The sequence below is a fragment of the Camellia sinensis genome, chromosome 11 (assembly GCF_055761805.1).
Source record: "Camellia sinensis isolate YWXY chromosome 11, ASM5576180v1, whole genome shotgun sequence".
Taxonomy (NCBI): Eukaryota; Viridiplantae; Streptophyta; class Magnoliopsida; order Ericales; family Theaceae; genus Camellia; species Camellia sinensis.
In genome coordinates, this window is record NC_138971.1 from 121,705,519 (window position 1) to 121,714,744 (window position 9,226).

At 37.9% G+C, this 9,226-nt stretch overlaps 1 long non-coding RNA gene across 1 annotated transcript; it reads right to left on the reverse strand.

Annotated features, from left to right (window-relative positions):
- Positions 1-8,144: 8,144 nt before the first annotated feature.
- On the reverse strand, positions 8,145-8,997 carry LOC145803227 (uncharacterized). Its single transcript, XR_014345353.1, has 3 exons — positions 8,679-8,997; positions 8,484-8,504; positions 8,145-8,224 (listed from the first exon to the last, which is right to left on the reverse strand). It is a non-coding gene; the product is annotated as an uncharacterized LOC145803227 (long non-coding RNA).
- Positions 8,998-9,226: the final 229 nt, after the last annotated feature.

The following is a 9,226-nucleotide window of genomic DNA, read 5'->3' on the forward strand; positions in this document are numbered from 1 at the left end:
TGATACTTGGAGCTTCATGAGGCTGTTTCGCTTGTGTGCGTTGCCTCTGGGGGGCTGAATGGATTGAGTGTATGGTACATGGTGTTGGAAGGCTGTATATCATATGTATAACACTGAGGGGAGGTGACTCTTGCCGAAGGGCAACAATTTTGATTGTGCTCTTCCGGACGTGTTACTGGAGCCGACCATCTTGCACAATTTCTCGAGGTGGTCTTTCAAGGCATAGCAACTGTCCGTATCATGACCATGATCTTTGTGATATTCACAACGCCTGTCCCGTCTTCTTGTGTCAGGAGGTCCCACCATGTTGGACGGCCATTTGAAGAACGGAAGATGTTAGATTTTGGTCATAATCGAGCTGATTGGCTCTGACAGCTCCGTATATTTCTTGTCGGCGCGCTTTATGCGCCTGCTATCGACCTGCAGTTGCTCATTTTCCTGGTGCGAGCATTGATCGCTAGATCAGCGAGAGTCCCATCACCTGTCTCGTTTAGCCCACTGTCGTGGTTCAGGGCTCGGAGGTGGTGCGAAACTTATTAGCTGAGCAATTTCGGGAGGGGCCGTTTTGTTGGACACGTGTCCGGCTTTAACCCACAAGGCGTCATCTTCCACTTTGCAGTATTCCTTTACTTTCTTCATCAACCCCCAGACTGTTTTGGGGGGTCTTCTAGTCAAGGAACTGCGGAGGGCACTATCTGGGTGTAATCCCATTTTGAAGGCAGTGATGGCCATGGAGTCGTTACAAGCATCGTCAACAAGATTAAAGCATTCCCAATATCGCGCCGAATATGCTCTTAGTGTTTCTCCTGGCAGGATTTGCATTGCCCAGAGAGAGTCAGCTTGCTTCGGTTGGACTTCGCTGGTGATGAATCTAGCCCTGAAGGATTTTTGTAGTTGGTGGAAGGTTTTGATCAAAGCCAACTCCAGTTTATAATACCACCTGACCGCCAATGGTCCCAAACTGCTAGGAAATATTCGGCACATGAGGGCCTCGTCGTCTGCATGCAATGTCATGGCCTGCTTGTAGTGACGGATGTGGTTGGTGGGGTCTGATTTGCCGTCGTATAAGGTGAACGACGGTACTTTGAATTTCTTGGGTAGCGCAGCCTTTACAATCCGTCGTACGAAGGGATCGTGTTAGTCTTCGTCCGAACTATTCCTTCTTCGCTTGTGCATTGCACGGGGACTTTCTTCGGAAGAACTGGTGGTTTTGTGTCATCCCTTCTTCCTGGGCTCTGAGGATAATGAGTCGGAGTCGCTATCAGTGTCTTGTCGTGCTCGAGGTTGTCGACCACCTGCCTTCGGAAGTCGTTTTGGATTTGGGCGCGCAGCTTGCTTGGACTTCGCCATTTCCAAGGCCAAATCTTCACAAAGACGTTCGTTCTCAGCGATCATGTTTTCTAACCTCTGTTCATTTTGCTTTGCTTATTCCATGATCGCCTGCATTGTCTCGTGCTCCGAAGTCGAGGGTGAGGCAAAATTCAAGGCACGTCTTGTGGCGATAGTCTCTATTCCAAGCAAGTTTGTTGGAGTGGTTTCCTCTTGCGGTATAGGGTCGACAGTGACTGTCGAAGGATCTTCCGTCACGCTCGCCATGGATGTGCTTGAGTATTCCCACAGACGGCGCCAATTGTGGAGAAGGTGGTTTTGAAATACTCTTCTGATCTTGGAGAACGCTCGTGATCCTCTTCCGGTCACCTAAAAAGGAATAGACACTCCGTCGGGGGTGCCGGAATTAGCACTCCGACGGACAAGTCAGTAACCACACTCAGGAATGCTTATATTCTAAGTTAAGCACTACAATTCTCACATACCTTTCTTAGTCTGTTGTTCCTTTATTTGTACTTGTTTCCTGGGCCTCATGGCCAGGCCCACTTGTCACTCATCGTCCTCTTATTTACTCGGCTCCATGGTTCAGTATCTGTTCGGCCCATCTATTATATTCGGCATCCTTATCGTGTAGAGTAGAGCCGTGTAATATATGTCTTCTAGAGTATGCTTCTGATTATTCCAATTATTCGGCTCCCACAACAATATTCTGTGAACATAATATGGAATGTGTGTGCACCATTACATTAATTTAAGAGTTTCAACTAGTGTATATATAATTCAAGAGCATTTAGATAACCCAGTGATTGGGACTTTACCCAGGTTTCAATTCCTACCCCTATGTAACGAAGTTCGTCTTTTTGACAGAAAAATAAAAAATGAAAGGACAAAAACTAGTATAATTCATATACGAGAGCAACGCGGGAGGTAACTCAATGATCAGGGAGATCATATGGCTGCAAGAGAAGAAACAATCAGGTTTTCATTTTTTCTTGTTTGTGTCCCCATGAGACTGCCTGCTTAACACTTTCAGAAATGCTTTCAGTTTGCCTTACTGGTAAAATATATTACTTTTCAATCATTTGAAAATGCAGTAGTGTATTGATTACTGTGGGAACTAGTATCATGCATTTTGAAGTACATGGAAACAATGAATGAGCAATTTGAATTAACCATGATGTTAATTTTGAGATTAAGTTATTCTTTTATAATGTAATCAAAACTGATTGTGGTCCTGTTTTATGGTCAAATGTCATACACTATGCAAGTGATACCAGCAAAGGTCTGTTCTCTGTGGTTTAGCTGGGAGGGGGAGGGGTGTGTGAGAACAAAGCCTTATTTTAAGGATGCTTTGAAGACAAATTGAAAAACTTAAAAATAACAGAAAGATAATAAATTTGTTGGATTTAAGATGTGAGAGAGTGTGGAAACTCTCAATTGGTTGCATTTGGGGATTTGAATCTTATTTTTAACAACTATAGAACAGGAATGTTTATACGGGGCCACATAACCTTTATCTGATCTATGAATAATTGCAAAGTCAAAAAAAGAAAAAATAATAATAATTCCACAAGGTCTAAACAATCTACGCAAAGTGGGCTGCCTAACACTACTAGGAAAGGTGCAGGCTTTAAACACTGCTAGGAAATGCCCCAGGGCTCAAAGTGGGCTGCCTAACTCACTTAGGTGGTTTGCCTCCCAAAAGAGGCAGCAACTTGCAGCAGCAGTAGTAACAACTAAGTGCTTAATGGTCTTCTAGCTACCATTATAAATTTGAGTGGAGAGTAATTTCTTAAGGGTTGAGTGTTGGGGAGAAACCAAATGAGGGTTGAGTGTTGTTCTTGAGGGTTGAGTGCTGGTGAGAACATACAGGAGGGTCAAGTGATGTGAGCCATATGGTGAGGTTTATTGTTTTAAACGTTTTTAACTTACATGTTGTTGTGCAGGTTGCCAATCTGGTTTCTATATAAGGATGGTGGGTTGAGAGATGTTGTGCCCTTATATATTGAGTGAGTGTTGTAAGCTGTGGGTTGAGTGAACTAGTTTCAAAAACTTTCTAACTGTTTACTGCAAGTACTTATGGCTGGGTACAGTGGTACAGAGTTGCTGGCTATGGAGCTTTCCGGCCGGTGAATATTCTCGGTAGGTGTAAAGCTCAGGTGTGGGAGTGTAGCACAGGTGAATATCCTCAGAGGAGCGTGCAGCACAGGTGGAAAGCACAGGTGTGGGCGTGTAGCACAGGTAGGTGCTGGGTGTTGTCAGGCGTGGGTGTGCAGTAGGTAGGCGTTGGGAGTTGAGGCTGCACAGGTGGTTAGCTTTAATTTGAAAAATAGCAGTGGGCGGGAAAGCTTTGGTGTTTGGTGTTGGGTTTTGATTTGGCTTGGTCTTTGTGGCCAGATTTTGTGGGTTTGTTGTATTTTATTTTTAGTTAAGTCCTTCTTAACTTTTTTTTTGTTTTTTGTATAAAAAAAAAATCGTGAGGCCGAGGGGTTGGTTGTATGGATGCGAGTAGTAGTAGTAGGGGTAATTTGTACTTTCCGAATCTCTCTCGATGCATGCCTTCTTCCTGTACCTTTAATTTCATGTTGTTAATGAAATTTTTACTTTGCTGATCAAAAAAAAAAAAAAAGTACTTATGGCTAGGTTGAGTGAGTGTTGTAAATATAACATTGATTGGCTTCTTTTGTGTGCGCTTCTGATCTTGGTTGTGGAGGCAACCACTCTGCTAGGTAGCCTTATTCACCCAAAAAAAAAAAAAACTAAGTGCAGCAATAGCAGCAGCAACTAAGTGCTGCAACAGCAGCAGCAACAAACCAAAACCGATTGTGGTCCCTGTTTTATGGTCAAATGTCATACACTATGCAAGTGATACCAGCAAAGGTCTGTTCTCTGTGGTTTAGTTGGGAGGGGGAGGGGTGTGTGAGAACAAAGCCTTCTTTTAAGGGTGCTTTCGAGACAAATTGAAAAACTTAAAAATAAAAGAAAGATAATAAATTTGTTGGATTTAATATATGAGAGAGAGTGAAACTCTCAATTGGTTGCATTTGGGGATTTGAATCTTATTTTTAACAACTATAGAATAGGAATGTTTGTACGGGCCGACATAACCTTTATCTGATCTATGAATAATTGCAAAGTCAAAAAAAGAAAAAAAATAATAATTTCACACTACAAAAAAATTGATTTTTTGCGACGGTAAAATACCGTCGCTAATACTCTTAATGCCGTCGCTAATACTTTTTGCGACGGCAAAATGACTTTTTGCGACGGCAAGAGAGGGTCGCAACTGGAGGGGTTGCAAAAGAGTTTTTGCGACGGTAAGTGCCGTCGCTAATGTTTTGCGACGGCATTTTTTACCTTTTTGCGACGGTACCGTGCAGTCGCTAATAACGTTTGAAATTTCTTAACTTTTTTGCGACGGCCCTATTTTACCGTCGCTAAAAATGTTATTTGAGACGGCAAAAAACACCGTCGCTAATAATTTTTTTTTTTAAAAAAACACTGTTTTTGCGACGGTGTGGTGCCATCGCAAAAAGTATAAAAAATATGAAATTTTCTATTTTTTGCGACAGTGTAATGCCGTCGCAAAAAATATTAAAAAATAATAAAATTTTTATTTTAAATAATAAAATTTCTATTTTTTGCGACAGTATAATATCGTCGCAAAAAGTAAAACATATAACAAAATTAATAAAAATATTAAAAATTTCTATTTTTTCCGACGGTGGTGCCGTCTCTCACTCTCTAAGAGCTGATTATTTACATTCCATTCACAAAAACATCATAACAGAAAATAAAAATAAAAATTGATCAAGCCATCAAATTCAATATTTTACAAAGAATAATTAAACTGTACATGTTCAAATTCAATATTCAATTGAGTGAAATCAAGCCAGTAGTAATTTTGTATGTGGAAGCTCAGGGCTGTAATCCTCTTGTCAATCCGCTCAATCAATTCCTTGCCACCACCCTCTAGTTTTAACATTTGTTGTGCACACCTCAGTGCAAAAAAGAAAAGGGCCTAGATCTCAATTGGATAACCATATATTCCCTGTTCCAAATGTAATTGAAAAACAGAAGTTATAATCTAATATATGAAAGCAAGCTAAGTGGTAATTGAGAAATGATACTGTCAATTTGCCAAAAAAGTGTTAAGACTCAAGCAAGCACCACTCCGTGCCATGCAGTTCATGCTGCCATAAAAACTCCAAAATTGGATCAGACCAAGCTCAATTAAAATTGGGTCAAACATGCTCAAATAATGCCAAGAATGCAAGTTGGACCTTTTGATAAGTATTATTAGTAGTCCACTCTATCTATTGTTGTAAAATGCAATATATATATATATATATATATATATAAAGCCTCAAAAAAATAGTTACGGCCTGAGAAACTCAGATCTATTTGTAAATGTGATTAGGAGTCCACTTTTAAAAATAAAAGGTCTGTCTCAAGCACAACATATGAATGAAATTGAAGAACATCAATATAATAATAGTAACTAGACGATGAGTTTCAACGAATATATAAAATACAAAGGAATAGATTAATAAATACACACAACAAATATATAAATGAGATTTAAGCTTCTATTCTCGAATCTCGAATGCTTCTTTGTTTCTCATTCAACACAAAGAAATAAATAAATAAAATTTTGTTGTCAGCTATTTAACTCCCCAAACCTGGAACTCTGCAATTGACTTAAAGGATTGAAGTGAAATTACCAAAATGTCCCCTTCATCTCATCCCATGATATTTCATTGGTAAAATATAAATAATTAAAAAACTTGATACATGTACCAAATTTTTAATTCAAAAAAATATTTAAAAATTAAGATGTTTAGTATAGATCAAAATTAATGTAAGATGAACCATACTCAAAATGAATCTAATTTATACTTTTATTTTATGAATACTTATTTAAGTATGTAATATTATTGAAATGATAAATGACAATATCATAATACTAAAATATTTGTGTAGCATACTTTTCTCTTTCACAAAAATATAAAATACTAAAATATTTATGGAAAAGAACTACTACATGTCATTACCAAAATAAAATTATATTGAAATAAGATTCCAATTGATGAATCTTAAAATAAGACATGTCTAATCATAATATGGAGAAAATTATTACATCCATAGCCATTGCTTGAATCTTAAAATAAGACATGTCTAATGATAATATGGAGAAAATTATTACATCCTTAGTCATTGCGTTCATTGCTCTTATTAATAACAACAATAAGTACATAAAAAGTATTTAGGTGTATAAAGTATATACCATATATACTTGTATAAATTCTTATAAATATATACAAGTTACCTCACAAAATTACATAAATACTCACAAATATACGTAAATTGTGATTTTTCAAAATTTTATAGATCAACTTACATTTGTGAAAACTTACGCAATCTTATAAGATAACTTACGTAAATACATATGGTATGCACTTCCACAATTAAAAATTGTCCAAAAAGAATTACATGGCTATAATATTAGGAGTCCAATTCCCTCTAGTTGGTAAAGCCAATTAAACTCTGAAATTTAACATCTTTTTATATTGGTATTATTTTATCAAATATCAAGCGTTGATGTAGTCAGGTCCAGGTAATATTGTATGGAGCTCATCTCACCGGAAAATCCACTCATCTCATGGCCATAGGTTAGCTCCCTCGTGACTTTTATCATCTCTTTTATGTTAAAATGTATATTTTATATATATATATATATATATATATATATATATATATTAATATGCCTTCAGACCATGCATTCCTGGAAACAGTTCATTTCATTTTTTCTAGACTTGCATATATGGCATTCATATTAATATTCATCTTTCAAAAGTACCAACTGCGAACATGATGACAGTAACACAAGTTCTACATTAATGACAAAAATAGTACTTTCACACATTAATAGCACTAACAAAGTAAAAGCCTATAGAGGTTGCAATGCGAATCCAATTAAAAACAACATAGAGAAAGAAGTTACGGACTTGTATGGGTGCTTTAGCAGCACAAGAAACATTTCCGCTTCACCGAGACTCCCAATCCTTAAGCTTCTTGCTTCCTTTGGGTTTTGCTATAGGTGCATTCATTCCGGCCATTTTTGCATTGTACTTTGCCCGAAGAGGATCATTGTATGTCCACCTGTATAACCAACCAAAGAATAATTAAGAAAAACGGTTCGTATAAATATGATCCTACAAACCAAAACTTATGAAAATTTATGAAAATTTGCCTTGGATATTAACTACAAATGAAACACAGTGCTTATGAAACAAATTCACTTCATCTTAATTAACACTATTGGCTTAGGTAGTGAATAATCCCAGCTAAGGGAGTGAGTGAATAAGGAAAATATAGGCAGGCCAAGGGACGGACTATGCTGCTACCAAGTGAGAGTGATCGAGTGAAGGCATGCTGGCCGAGTGGTGTGCTTGGTTGCTCCTTTGCATACCCTATGGCTATGTTTGGATTTAGAATTTGGGTAGGGATTTGTGACAAGCATGAGTGATGTCAAACATGTAATAAATATAAGTATTCAACATGTTTTAAATAAGAAAAAGGTGGGAAATTTTCCAAACAAAATAAATCAATATTATGTAGGCAAGCTCCAACAATTACAGGATGTTTGAAAAAAACCATTAGGGACCAAACCTTGAGCAAACATTGTTGTATAACCACTTCCTCTCCACAAAGGAATGACGAAGTACCGGCTACAAGAAGAGTTTAAGTTAGAACAATTAAAAAGGAGGAAAGAAGACTTATCTACAAAAAAAAGGCCAAGTAATGGGACATACCAAGTTGGCGCTCTGTGCTCCAACAAATGATACAAATTTGCTTTCATGGAAGTACCAATGTGACCTCTTCCCAAGTGATACTGACATAACAAATCCCACCCAAAAGAATGAATAAGTAAATGAATGAAAACAATCAAGGTACAAATTTGATCCACTGACAATGACAAAAATACCATGAATGTGCGATGATGAAAAGTAGAGCAGCTATAAATAATCTGATACGAAGTCATAGTCCAAGCAAAATTTCAGAAAAATCCTTTTCAAATGATACTGAGAAACAACATTCAGAAGTTATTTTAAGGATTCAGTTGGATATTCATGGGGATTTGGCTGACTTACAAAATATGCTTCCAGTTCGGCCTGCAAATTTGAAAGGCCGGTTCAAAAACCATGTCTAATGAAAGATCCCACAATAGTGTTAATGAAAGTAGGCAAAATGTACAGGAAAAAATTGTAATAAAAAATTGTAATAATGTGTGTGTGTATGAAAACCCCCTATATCCGAAATCCCGACACAGAGAGAGAGAGAGATACCCTTTGAAATCGGCGGTGAGGGAAGATCGCCGGTGAGGGAGGAGTGGCGGTGAGGGGCGAGCAACCGTCAACGTCGTTTGTGAGAGAGAGAGAGAGGGAGGCAGCAGCGGCGGTAAGGGAGGAGGATCGACAGTGAGGTACGAGCGACGGTGAGGGAGGATCGGGAGTGAGGGAGGATCGGCGGTGACGGATGATCGGCGCCGTCGTTGTGTGAAAGAGAGAGAGGAAGGCGAAACCCTAGATGGAGAGAGAGACAGAGAGCGAGCAGGAGGAGAGGAGGCGGCTTGTTGTGTTTGTGTTGTGTGTGTGTTCTCAAACAAAACCCTATACACACCCACACCCACACCCACAAATGTTACAGTTAATGTATTTTTTATTAAAATAAAAAATTATTAAAATAATTTTTATAGTTGATGAATTTTTTTTTTTTCATTTGGTAAAGTTAAAAATTTATTTGTTTTATATTTATTTTTTTTCATTTGGTAAAGTTACATTTTTTATTTTATTTTATTTTTTTTTTGAGATTGGGGTTGCTATTGTCAAAAAAT